The following is a 13644-nucleotide window of genomic DNA, read 5'->3' as shown; positions in this document are numbered from 1 at the left end:
TAATGCTGCTGTTGCCCTGCTGCAGTGGCTGTTGGAAGTACTGCATCTTCCCTAACCAGATCAGAAGGACCCAGTTTTCCCAAAGTCTTGGTCTGCCAGAAAGATGGCATTGCACTTCTCCCCGATTTGTGGGACCTGCACCCAGCTTGGAGAGCTGGGAAACTCCAGCCCTTAACTCCCCTCTTTGCTAGGGAACCACGTTTTCCTTCCCACTGGGTCCTTGGAAGATGGGAAGCAGCAGTAAGGTTACTTGTGTTTTATCCACACCATGTGAGTCTGTGTTTTTGTGTGAAGGCTGACTCATGTGGAGGAAAGTTCTATGCCTAGAATTATAAAATTAATGCTAATCAGAGTAATGCAGCATCCCACTTCCAATCTGCTAATGAGCTTTGGGGAGAGATGGCACATCTTCCTGCAGCTGATGGATGCCCCTTTTAGAGGACCTACAACATCCTCCCCAGGTCTTCACTCAGCTGGGCTAACACACTTCAGAACAAAAGAATCCTCAGGGCAGGATGGGACCCCTTGCTTTTCTCGCTCTTGTCCCTTGAATTTTCCAAACTTCTCCTCACTTTTCAGTCTACTCTCTCTGCCACTAAAATGGCTGCCTATTAAACTCATCAGTGGAATCTACCATACTGTGTCGCTTAAACTTTTTCCATCTGCTTAGGGTTTTTACTTTTTTTTCATAGAAAGCCCTGACCTAAATCTCTACTCTTCTTTTATAATGCTTTCATTTTGACCTTACTACTGCTGAAAGTCAACCCAACTCATTCATCACTGTCCCTCCCCCCAATCTCCATTAACATTATCCTGTTATCCAGGTTTTTAACATACACTCAAGAGATTGTCAACAAAAATGGACTAAACCTTTACATGGAACTTCTTTACCCCCACATGGGACATTTTCAAGAATAGGAGCTTTCAGATGAATTAACAATGTAGAAAAATTTGTTACCAACACTAGAATCTCATTCTAAAATATTTTCTACAGCTCAAAACATGGCATAAGGCAGATTCCTATTTAAGAGAAAGGGCCTTCTTTTAAGTTGTCTTGAAGATTCTGAGACTGTCCTTAAGAGCAGTGCTATGAGAGGATATGAGGCACAATCTCAGTCACCCCAAGAGTTAATTTAAATGGAGAAAGTGAGATGGTTTCCCAAAGCACTGGAATTGATTTTCCCTGAGTCTCTCCATAGTTGTAGATTCTGATAATCACAGAATATAGAGAAGGAAGAAACTTGGTGTTCCTTCTAACTGCCTCATTTCACAAACCAAGAAATTGAGGATCAGAGACATGAGGTCATTAAAGTCATCCAGTTACTTAGTTGCTTACTTCGACTAGGGTGGTTTCAGAAAGGATGCAGAAAAGTGCAAGTACTTGAGAGCTACTTAGGGACTGTATTAATCAACACTGTAATAATCAGCTCTGTGTCCTTGGGTGCTGTGACAGCTGGGGGTCCACTGCTGCAACTGAGAAATAAAGTGTGAGGAAGAAACAAAAGATGAGGGAGTCCATCGCCACTAGACCTGCCTTATAAGAAATGTCAAAAAGAGCTCTCCTGTCTGAAATGAAAAGGCAAAGGATACAAAGCTTTAAACAAGTTGATAAATAGATAAAATCAGAAAACTGCAACTCTGTATCAGAACATGTTAGTAAAAATTATGATGCAAAGGTTAAAGGGAAAGAAAGCATTAAACATAACATTAACCATTCCAATTTGGTAACAAATTCACAATACAGAAAGAAATAATTTTGACAACAAAAATAGCAAGGGAAGAAGAAAAGGACAGAACTTCCCTAGTCAAATGAAGCAAAAATGCTATCAGCAGAAAAAGAACTATCTCATCTGTGAGACCTTTTATACAAACTTCATGGTAACCACAAAACAAAAATTAAGGCAGAGTCACGAAACATAAAAAAAGAGGAAACTGAAAAACACATCACCAAAAACCGTCAAGCTGAAATTGTAGTGAGAAACACAAGGAAAAAGAAACAAAGGAAATATAGAGCAACCATAAAACAAAAGATAAAATGGCAATAGTAAGTCCCTATATATCCATAATCATCCTAAACGTAAATGGATTGAATGCACCAATGAAAAGACAGAGAGGCTGGAAAGGTTAAGAAAAAGACCCAAAAATGTGCTGCCTCCAGGAGACCCATCTCAGCTCTAAAGGAAAACACAGGCTCAGAGTGAAGGGGTGGAAGATGATACTCCAACCAAATGACAACCAAAGAAAGTGAGTGTAGCCATAATTCTATCAGACAAAATAGACTTCAAGCCAAAAAAGACAAGAGACAAAGATGGGCATTATATAATGATAAAGGGGATAATCCATCAAGAACACATAGCATTTATTAATATATATGCACCTAACGTAGAAGCACCAAAGTCTATAAAACAACTCTTAACAGATCTAAAGGGAGAAACTGACAGCAACACCATAAGAGTAGGGAACTTTAATACCCCACTTACATCAATGGATATGTCTTCTAGAGAGAAAAATCAACAAAGAAACGTTGATCTTAAATGAAACACTAGACCAGATGAATTGAACAGATACATATATAATATTCAATCCAAAAGCAGCAGGATATACATTTTCTCTCCAGTACACATGAAACATCCTCAAAGATACACTGTTTGTTTGGAAACAAAACAACTCCCAATAAACTTAAGAAGACTGAAAAGATATCAAGCATCTTTTCCAACCACAACGGTATGAAACTAGAAATCAACCACAAGGAGAAAGCTGGAAAAGTCACAAATAGGTGGAGCCTAAACAACGTGCTATTCATTAACTATTGGAACAACAACAAAATTAAAGGAGAAATGGAAAAATATCTGGAGACAAATGAAAAGGAAAATACAGTGTACCAAAATCTATTGGATACAGCAAAAGCAGTACTAAGAGGGAAGTTCCTAGCAACACAGGCCTACCTTGAGAAACAGGAAAAATCTCAAATAAACAATCTAACAATACATCCAAAAGAATCATAAAAGAAGAAAAATGAAGGGCCCAAAGTCAGGAGAACAAAGGAACTACTAGAAATCAGAGCTGAAATAAATGACATGGAGAGTAAAAAGAAAATAGAAAAGATCAGCAAAACTAAGAGCTAGTTCTTTGAAAATATAAACAAAATTGACAAACCTTTAGGTAGAATAAGACAAAAAGAGAGAAGCCTCAAATAAATAAAATCAGAAAGAGAAGAAATCACAAGCAATATAACAGAAATACAAAGGATTACAACAGTATTCTTTATCAATGTTATAAACTACATTAACAAAATGAAGAATAAAAATCACATGATCATCTCAACAGATGCAGAGAAAGCATTTGACAAGATTCACCACATATTTATGATAATAACTCTCAATAAAATAATTATAGAAGGAAAGTACCTCAACATAATAAAGGCCATATATGACAAACCAACAGCTAACATTATACTCAATGGTGTAAACTGATAGCTATCCCTCTAAGAGCAGGAACAAGACAAGGATGCCCACGCTCACTCTTCTTAGTCCTAGCCAGAGCAATCAAGTAAGAAAAATAAATAAAACATATTCAAACTGGAAAGGAAGAAGTAAAACTGTCACTACTTGTGGATGATGAGATTTTACATACAGAAAACGCTAAAGAATCCATCAAAAAACTAAAAACAAACTAGCAGAAATAAAAAATCAAGAATACAATCCTATTTACAATCACAACAAAAAGAATTAAGTGGGTAGGACTAAATTTAACCAATGAGGTGAAAGACCTATACACTGAAGACTATAAGACATTGTTGAAAGAAATTAAAGAAGACATAAAGAAATAGAAGGATATTCTGTGCTCATGGATTAGAAGAATTAACATAGTGAAAAAGTCCATATTACCGAAAGCAATCAACAGATTCAATGTAATCCCTATCAAAACCCCAATGACATTTTTCACAGAAATAGAAGGAAGAATTCTAAAATTTATTGGAAACAACGAAAGTCCCCAAAGAGCCACAGCACTCCAGAGAAAAAAGAACAAAGCTGGAGGCATCACATTCCCTAATTTCAAAGTATACTACAAAGCTGTATTGATCAAAACAGCACGATACTGGCAGAAAAGCAGACACAGATCAATGGAACAGAATTGATAGCCAAGAAATAAACCCATACATTTAGGAACAGCCAATTTTCAACAAAGGAGCTAAGAACATACAATGGAGAAGGGAAAGTCTCTTCAATAAACACTGTTGGGAAAACGGACAGCCGCACACAGAAGAATGAAAGCAGACCATTATCTTATACCATGCACAAAAATTAACTCAAAATGGATTAAAGACTTGAATGTAAGACCTGAAACCATAAAACTCCAAAGAAGAAAACGTAGGCAGTAAGCTCTTTGCTATCATTCTTAGCAGTATCTTTTTGAATATGTCTCCTCAGGAAAGGGAAACAAAAGAAAAAATAAGCTAATGGGACTACATCAAACTAAAAAGCGTCTGTATGGCAAAGGAAACATCAATAAAATGAAAAGACAACCTAGCAATTGGAAGAAGATATCTGCAAACCATTTATCCAATAAGGGGTTGCTATCCAAAATATATGAAGAACTCAACAACAAAAGAACAAACTTAGTCAAGAAATGGGCAGAGGATTTGAACTGACATTTTCCCAAAGATATACAGATGGCCAACAGGCACATGAAAAGATGTTCAACATCACTAATTATTAGAGAAATACAAATCAAAACCATAATGAGATATCACCTCATGCCCATCAGAATGGCTATTATTAAAAAGACAAGAAATAAGAAGTGTTGGAGAGGGGCCAGTGCCATGGCCGAGTGGTTAAGTCCGTGTGCGCTACTCAATTCAGCAGCCCAGGGTTTTGCCGGTTTGGATCCTGGGCCTGGACTCGGCACCACTCATCAAGCCATGCTGAGGTGGCATCCCACACAGCACAGCCAGAAGGACATACAACTAGAATATGCAACTATGTACTGGGAGGGTTTGGGGAGAACAAGAAGGAAAATAAGATAGACAACAGATGTTAGCTCAGGTGCCAATCTTTACAAAGAAAACAGAAGTGTTGGAGAGGATGTGGAGAAAAGGGAGCCCTCATACACTGCTGGTGGGAATGTAAATTGGTGCAGCCACTGTGGAAAATAGTACAGAGATTCCTCAAAAACTTAAAAATAGAATGACCAGGCATGACATCAGCATCACAGCGGAGTGAGCTCTTCCCTTAGACTCTCCTCCCTAAGAAACAATGAAAAGGACATTCATAAACCAACAGAGGACAGGCACACAACACAAAAGACATCTGAGAGAACCATGCAGCCATATGTCTGAAGGTGGACGTGCTGGACCCCCCAGGAGGAAGGAGGAGGAAGTAAGGGGATCTCCTCTCCCTCCCAGCAATGACCTAGGGCACAGGACCATGCACAGCTCTGAGAAAAGAGGGGCCTGGGGGGAGACTCTGTGGGAATGCCTTCGCTCTCCAAGTTCCCTCACATCCCATAGGAAAGCTCCACAGAGGAGGCTAAGCTATTGTGGGGTTGTCTTCATGAAGGCAGCACGCCAGGAGGACAGACAGCGAGGGCAAACAGAGAACACCCACGGGATGGCACATGCAAAAGTAGTGCCCCTCCCCCTGCTGGGCTCACAAGCTCAGCCAGTCAGCCAGAGCAAGGGACCCCGTGTAGAGTGCCCGTGCGTACATTAGAAAAGCAGCAGCTACAAGCAGGCAATCGCAGATGGGTCCTGTCAGCATAGATTCCAAAGGACAAGCACAGACACCAGGGATCACAGCAGGCTCAGAATACACAGCTCCTGAACCTCCTCCAGTGGTGGCAGGTGGAATCTGCAACCAGATACTATCTATGTGAAGGCACAAACCAACCCCATCAAATAGTATGAAGAAATATATTAATAGTCCAGACCAGAAGGAAAATGAAAAGCACCTAGAAATCAATCCTGAAGGCACACAAATTTACAATGTAAACGACAGAGAATTCAAAATAGCTAACATTAAAAAACTCAACAAGTTACAAGGAAATTCAGATAGTTCAATTAAATCAGGAATAAAATTAATAAACAGAGGGAATACTTCACAAAAGAGATTGACCCTATAAAGAGAAACCAATCAGAAATGTTGGAGATGAAAAACAATGAGATAAAGAAAAATCTGGATACCCTGAATTACAGAGCTGACGTTATGGAAGACGGAATTAGCAATCTGGAGGACCGAAATATAGAAACGCTTCAGATGGAGGAGGAGAGAGAATTAAGACTAAAAAGAAATGAAGAAATTCTCTGAGAAATATCTGATTCAATTAGGAAATGCAACATAGAAACTATGGGTATTATAGAGGGAGAAAGGAGGGAGAAAGGAGCAGAAAGTCTGTTCAAACCTGGGAAAGGAGCTGGAGTTACAAGTAAAAGACGCTAACAGAACTTCTGATTACATCAATGTAAAAAGACCTACTCCAAGGCATAGAGTAGTAAAACTGGCAAAAGTCAGTGACAAAGAAGAAATATTTTTAAAGGCAGCAAGGCAGAAGAAAATAACTTACAAAGACCATATCAAACTTTCAGGAGATTTCTCAGCAGAATCTTTACAGGCTACGAGAAGGGAGAATGAGATATTCAAAATTCTGAAAGACAAAAACCTTCAGCTGAGAATACTCTATCCAGGGAAAAATATCCTACAGATATGATGGAGAAATAAAAACTTTCCCACATAAACAAAAGCTGAGGTAGTTCATCGCCACAAGACACCCCAAACAGGAAATGTTCAAGAAGACCTTCATACCTGAAAAAGAAAAAAGAGAGTTCACAAAGCCTTGAGCAAGGAGATAAATAGGCAGCCAAAGTCAGAAAATTGCAGCTCTCTACCAGAAGAGGTTAGCAAAAACTTAATTATGACATGAAAGATAAAGGGAAGGAAAACATCAAAAATATCTATAATCTTGTGATTTTAACCACAAAATCACAACACAAAACAGAATATGTTATGACCAACAAATCAGAGGAAGAGGAAAGGGATGAAACTGGCTTAGACCAAGGAAATAAGAGGCTATCAGAAAATGGTATATCTCATCTATGAGATTTTTTATACAAACCTGATGGTAACCACTAAACAAATAATCAGAACAGAGACACAAATGATACAAAAAAAAAAGAAAACTGAGGGGCTGTCCCAGTGGCATAATGGTTAAGTTCGCATGCTGTGCTTCAGCCACCCAGGGTTTGCAGCTTCAGGTCCCAGGCACAGACCTATGCATCTCTCATCAAGCCCTGCTGTGCTGGCATCCCACATACAAAAAACAGAGGAAGACTGCCACGGATGTTAGCTCAGCAACAATCTTCCTCAAGCTAAAAGAGAGGAAGATTGCTTACAGATGTTAGCTCAGGGCCAGTCTTCCTCACACACAAAAGAGAGAAAACTGAGAAAACCATCATAGAGAACTACCAAACTGAAATGGCAGTCCAAAATACACAAGACGAGAAACAAGGGAAATACAGAGCTGGAAAACAAGTGATAAAATGGCAGCATTAAGCCCTTATATTTAAATAATCACTCTAAATGTAAATGGATTGGATTCTCCAATCAAAAGACAGAGTGGTGGGATGGATTGAAAAACAAGACTCATCAATATGCTGACTCCAGGAAACACCCTTAGCTCTAAAGACAAACACAGGCTCAGAGTGAAGGGATGGAAGATGATACTCTGAGCTAATGGCAAACAAAAGAAAGCAGTTATTGCAATACTTATATCAGACACAGTAGACCTCAAGATAAAAAAGGCAATGAGAGACAAAGAGGGGCAGTATATAATGGTAAAAGGGACACTCCAACAAGAAGACATAACACTTCTAAATATACGTGTATCCAACAAAGGAGTACCAAAGTACATAAAGCAACTATTAACAGACCTAAAAAGAGATATTAACAACAACATAATAATAGCAGGGGGCCCCAACAGTCTACTTACATCGATGGATAGATCACCCAGACAGAAAGTTAACAAGGAAATAGTGGAATTAAATGAAAAACTAGACGAGATGGACTTAATAGATATATATGGAACATTCTATCCAAAAATAGCAGAATACACATTCTTCTCAAGTGCACATGGAGCATTCAAAGGACAGACTTTATGTTTCGAAACAAGATAGGCCTCAATAAATTTAAGAAGATTGAAATCACATCAAGCATCTTTTCTGACCAAAATGCTATGAGACTAGAAATCAGCTACAGGAAAAAAGCTGGGAAAGTGACAAATATGTGGAGACTAAACAACATGCTACTGAACAACCAATGGATCATTGAAGAAATTAAAAGAGAAATCAAAAAATATCTGGAGACAAATGAAAATGAAAATACACCACACCAATTCATATGGGATGCAGAAAAAGTGGTCCTATGAGGGAAATTCATAGCAATACAGGCCCAGCTTAAAAAACAAGAAAGATCTCAAATAAGCAATCTTAAAATACAGTTAGAAAATGAAGAACCAACAAAGCCCAAAGTCAGCCGAAGGAGGGAAATAATAAAAATCAGAGCAGAAATAAATGAAATCGAAACCAAAAAAGAAAAAAGAACAGTAGAAAAGATTAGTGAAACAACGAGCTGGTTCTTTGAGAAGATATGCAAAATTGACAAACCCTTAGCCTGACTCTCTAAGAAAAAAAGAGAGAAGGCTCAAATAAATAAAATTAGAAATGAAAGAGGAGAAATTACAACAGATACCACAGAAATATAAAGGATTATAAGAGAATACTATGAAAAACTATATAGCAACAAACTGGACAATCTAGAAGAAACAGATAAATTCTAAGACTCATACAACTTCCCAAAACTGAATCAAGAAGAAACAGAGAATCTGAATAGCCCAATCACAAGTAAAGAAATTGAAACAGGTAGCTTAGAGGGAAACTACTTACCCTGACAAGGTTACCCACTCAAAGCTAACAGCCAACATCACAATTAATAGTAAAACACGGTATATTTTTCCTCAAGACTGACTTGATTTCTACTATTTCTACTTCTCCTTTTCCTTTAATGCATGGATCCTGCTAAACCTTATAAATCCATTACAATATAAAGTGGGGAATGAATAAAGAGCTCACCTGAGGGATGTTCACTTTCTGTGGCTCCTGGGCGAGTACAGAGGACTGTGGTTCAGCTGAGGGGACAGAAAGAAGACAGGGGTCCTGAGATTCAGCTGTCTTACAGCTCTTAGATTCACCTCCTCAAATCTCAGCACCCCAGTTGGGGATCATCCTCCCCATAGGCACAGGGCCCTCTGGGCCTTGAAAAGAGACAAGAAGGATCATGGACAGGCAGCAACACCTGTCTTTGTGTGATTCTGAAATGACCACGGAGCTGAAATCTGCAGTTTTTTACTGAGTGAACATAAACTTTACTCGATTGATTTAACAATAACGCATGCGTCCTTCTGAATAACAGAAAGAAATAAAAACAACCGATCCGTTGAATTAAAGTACGCCAAACGACAAGACACTATTCCTTCATTAAAGTTAACTTAGCAGAAAAATACTCAGTATGCATCATTTATCTATTTTTCTCAGTAATATTATTTAACCCCTGGTATACACAATCCACGGAAAGCCTAGTAAAAGAGATGGGAGGATTTAAGGCAGGAATTTTTAATTGTTCATTTCAGCTGGGAAGTATTTCTCAAAAGGCCCTTTTGATAGATGCTTTTGGTAACTTACCTGTGAGAGAGTGAACTGTCACAAACTGCGTTTCCCTGGACAAGTCACTGAAATTTTCAGGCCCAATGTCTTTAAATCTTTCAAAAGAGTTAGAAGTAGGTGACCTTGGAAAACTCTTCACAGATCATCATTCTTGGATCCTGTGACATCAGGATAACGTCACTAATGTCACATGTGGTGGTGGACATGTGTGACAGCAGCGCATCTGTAAATAGCGGGGGCCATTTAAGGGGACTGGAGACAGAACTTCCTCCCTCTGCCTGGTTGTCCCTTACCCCCAGACCTTGCCCTCACGGCTCTCCAACAAAGCAGCCTTTCCTGAGCAGCCTGCCCCTGGGCCACCCCAGCTCACCTGTACTTCCCAGGGACGGCCCAAATGCCCCACTGTCACACAGTGTGGTGGCTCCTGAAGGTGGCATCATCATCAAGTCTGGTTCATTCTGGGCAGGAGGATCAAGACCTGCTTCTGATCTTGCAAATCTAGCATCTTCTCCTTTCTGGGCTCTGGTCTCTGCTCTGAAGCTCTGGAGAGAGGTCTAAGGTCAGAGGGGCGCTCTCTTCCAGGTACGACTCCCTCACAGAGGCCCCCTGCTTCCTGCCTCACAAGGGCTGGTTTGTTTCAAGGCAACTGGGACATGGATCTGAGAAATAAATTCATCTTGGGGGCAAAAAGCCTGACTCTTGGAATTCATGATAACATTAGACTTCAAGGACAGAAAGCCTGACAATGCAGAGGGGGCCAGGCACCTCTGTCTGACCCAAGGGACCTGAAGAGACACTAGAAATCCCAGGATACATGTGACACACGGTGGGATTCCATCCACATCCTTTCCTTTACATCCCTGGGGACGCAGGGACAGGCCATGTTCCTAAGTGCTGTGAAGGCTGTAATGCCAGTCTTGGGCAGGTGTGACATCAGACAAAGCCTGAGACTGAAGCGAAGCACACCTGCCCTCGAATCCAAATTCCCTGGCTGGGAGCTCCTGACTCGAGCACATTGGGCCACCGACCCGAGCCTCGGTTTCTGGTGAAGTGGTTGTCAGGGTCCATTAAACTATCCAGTAAAAAAACAAAGCGTCCTCTAACTATAACAGCAGTTGTCACTTACTTAAGGCTTCCTACCTGGCACTTGTCTAAAATAGTGATCTATGTTTCCAAACGTCGCCGTGAAACAATCATTATTAATATTTATAGATGAGAACCCTGACTCTCGCCCAGGTTCCTTCTGTCGCCCCTGCTTACAGGTGACAGAGCTGGCACTGACCGGGCCTGTAGTGCTCCAGAGCTCGGCTCCACCGCAGACCCACGGTCACCGTCCGCCTGATAAACGCACTCCTCCCTCCCGCACCCACCGCCGCCGACACGGGCTTCTCTCCGGGCGGGCTGCAGGCAGGCTGGTCACACGATCCTCGGGCATCCCGGACCGCCCCGAACACCTGCGCCCCCCGGCAGCCCGAGGGCCGGGGTCTCCCCCATCGGCCTTACCCGCTCTGACGGCCCGCCCGGGTTTATACACCGCCGCGGGGGGCGACGAGGTCCCAGACACTTCCTGCTCCCATCCCCAAGCACAGGCACACCCTTCCCAGCTAGTCCCTCGCCCTCGGTGCGCACCCTGCATTTTCCGAGCACACCCCAAAGTTCCCCAACGGTTCTCCGGAGTCCTGAGAAGACAAACGAGGAGGCTACGGCTGCACATGCGCAGAAGGAGCGTGGCGTGCCCTTCCCAGAGTCCAGGCGGTGAACCTCACCTATTTAAAACTACATTTCCCATAGGCCTCTGCGTCTACATTTCAAGTCACTCTTGGACTTTCCGCGAAAGCGGGATCACGATGTCCTTAAACCTTTTCTGCCCAGGGTCCTCTGAGCCCAAAGAGGTTAAGGGTTAAGCCTGAACTCTGCTGTCAAATGCAAAGGGTAGTCCGCTATTGGCTCCCGATTAAAATAGCATTTTTTTTCATAAGTCACTTGGAGGTAAGTGGGGAAATTTGAATACGGATTGGATACGGAAAATATTAAAATATCGTTACTTAAATGGTGTGAAAAAAATTTGGAGTTATGTAGGAAAATTGACTTTGTAAAAAGAAAAAGACATGACGACTGAAGTAGTTAAATTACATAGCTGTAAAATTATAATTTTACAATTTTTCAACCTGGGACCTCCACCCTGTTCCTTTACAGCCGCCGGACCCACCAACCCCTGAGCCCCATCCTGGCGCGCCTGGGGCCCAGTGTGCAGATTCTACTGAGGGTCTGCACAGGTGCTCCAGGGGTGGATGTTTATAGGAAATCTGTTGGGTCTTATACATTAACAGTGCTTCTTGCTGAATTCTCTTATTGTTTCATAAATACTTGTGTTAAATATCTTGGATTTCCATGCACATAACGACAAGTTTGCTTGCTTTTTGCTGACGTTTATAATTCTTTGTCATTCTTTAGCAAATTACACATAAAAGCACAAGAATGCTGGTTAAACTATATTAAATCAATCATAATAGACTTTAACATAAATATCACAAAGGAGAGAAAGTGGTCACAACATATGTCATTTAACAAACATTTATTGAAAACTGACTGTACAATCGACATCATTCTAGGTGCTGGGATAGCAACATCAAATAAAAGAGAGTAAATTCCCTACCCCCATGGAGTTTATGATCAGGGTTGTTGTGGGGCCTATTAGTCAGGGTCCCCTCAAGAAACAGGTGTGAGTTGTCAAGAAACCATGGGACACTTGAGGAGAGTCTAATAAATAGGGCTCTAAAAATGTGAGTAGGGTTAGGGAAGCATCCTGTAACTAGTGTTGGTAGAGAGTTATTATCACCCCCAGGGCTGTAGTGAGAGTAGGTAACATTATCAGAACTTAGCACAAAAGGCCACCCTTATGAGAGCTGTGGCCTTAGGAAGAGAAACATTGTGAATGCCCATTACATGGCTCAGCATGGAGAGCCAAAGGAATAAATACCCAACACCTCACTTGTTCTCTTCCCTCTGATATCCTATCCTCTGTTAAGCATTTATAAACCCCATTCAATACCTATTCTTAGAATTCCATCCACATATGTCTCTTCTAGACCTTGTTGTCACCAATTTTCCAGTCTTATTCTTGTTTAGCCCCCTACTACCTGTCAACTCACTGAGCTACTGGACATAAATCAGTATAAATCGAAACTCAAGTACATGTCAGTTCTTCACAAAGTGAACTAAATATACCTCCTTAAACTCTACCCACTGGGAAGATTTTTTTCACCACACGTTTCAGAACCACCCCTATGTGAGACTGTAATTGTAGCAGCCATAATTTCCAATGATGCCACCATACACTGTAAACCCAGTTTGAAGGAGAGTTGATGGGTATGTGGCCACAGGTCTCCCTTGGGGACTTTTGGGAAATGTTTAATTGTATATTCTTGTGACCAAGTTATGAGGAATTTTGTCAAAGGGACCCAGCCTTCCCTTTAGTCAAAGCCTCCTGTCTATAAAGTAGGATATATCAATGATTTAGAAAGAGAATCTGAATCCCTGTTGTGGTGATTTGTGTTCGTTTTCTGCCCACAAGATCCAGAATTTCACATGTATCTAGATACATATCTCAAGAAGCATCAAGGTAGAATACCCATCTATTTCATTTCAATGAACTTCATGATCAAAGAGCCACCACCACCGATCCCTTCGTGTCACCACAAAAGATGGCTGCACATGAGAAACACTCTAAGAGTTTTAAAAAACATTTGTCAGTATCCCATTAGAGAAAATACATATTTCATTGCTTTGAAATGCAACATGGGCTGCTCCTGAGTCCACAGGGAGTATACTCATATTGATTAATTTGAGCCTATCCAAACATAATTCATCCTTCCTAATCTAATATGGTAAGGATCCACGCCCTTATGTGCTACCTAGTTTCTGCTTTATTG

The 13644-nt window shown here is 40.9% G+C and overlaps 1 long non-coding RNA gene across 3 annotated transcripts in view; it reads right to left on the bottom strand.

Annotated features, from left to right (window-relative positions):
* Positions 1 to 11467, bottom strand: part of LOC123276706 (uncharacterized) — a 64418-nt gene extending 52951 nt beyond the window's left edge. For all 3 annotated transcript variants that reach the window (XR_011494082.1, XR_011494081.1, XR_011494083.1), the window contains exons 1-3: positions 11342 to 11467; positions 9731 to 9935; positions 9122 to 9177 (exon numbers count right to left, since the gene is read on the bottom strand). This is a non-coding gene — a long non-coding RNA (uncharacterized lncRNA). The remainder of the gene's footprint in view (positions 1 to 9121; positions 9178 to 9730; positions 9936 to 11341) is intronic.
* Positions 11468 to 13644: the final 2177 nt, after the last annotated feature.

Source organism: Equus asinus, chromosome 14, assembly GCF_041296235.1.
Source record: "Equus asinus isolate D_3611 breed Donkey chromosome 14, EquAss-T2T_v2, whole genome shotgun sequence".
Taxonomy (NCBI): Eukaryota; Metazoa; Chordata; class Mammalia; order Perissodactyla; family Equidae; genus Equus; species Equus asinus.
The sequence above is the reverse complement of the archived record's forward strand: the minus strand, read 5'-3'. Positions and strand labels throughout refer to the sequence as shown.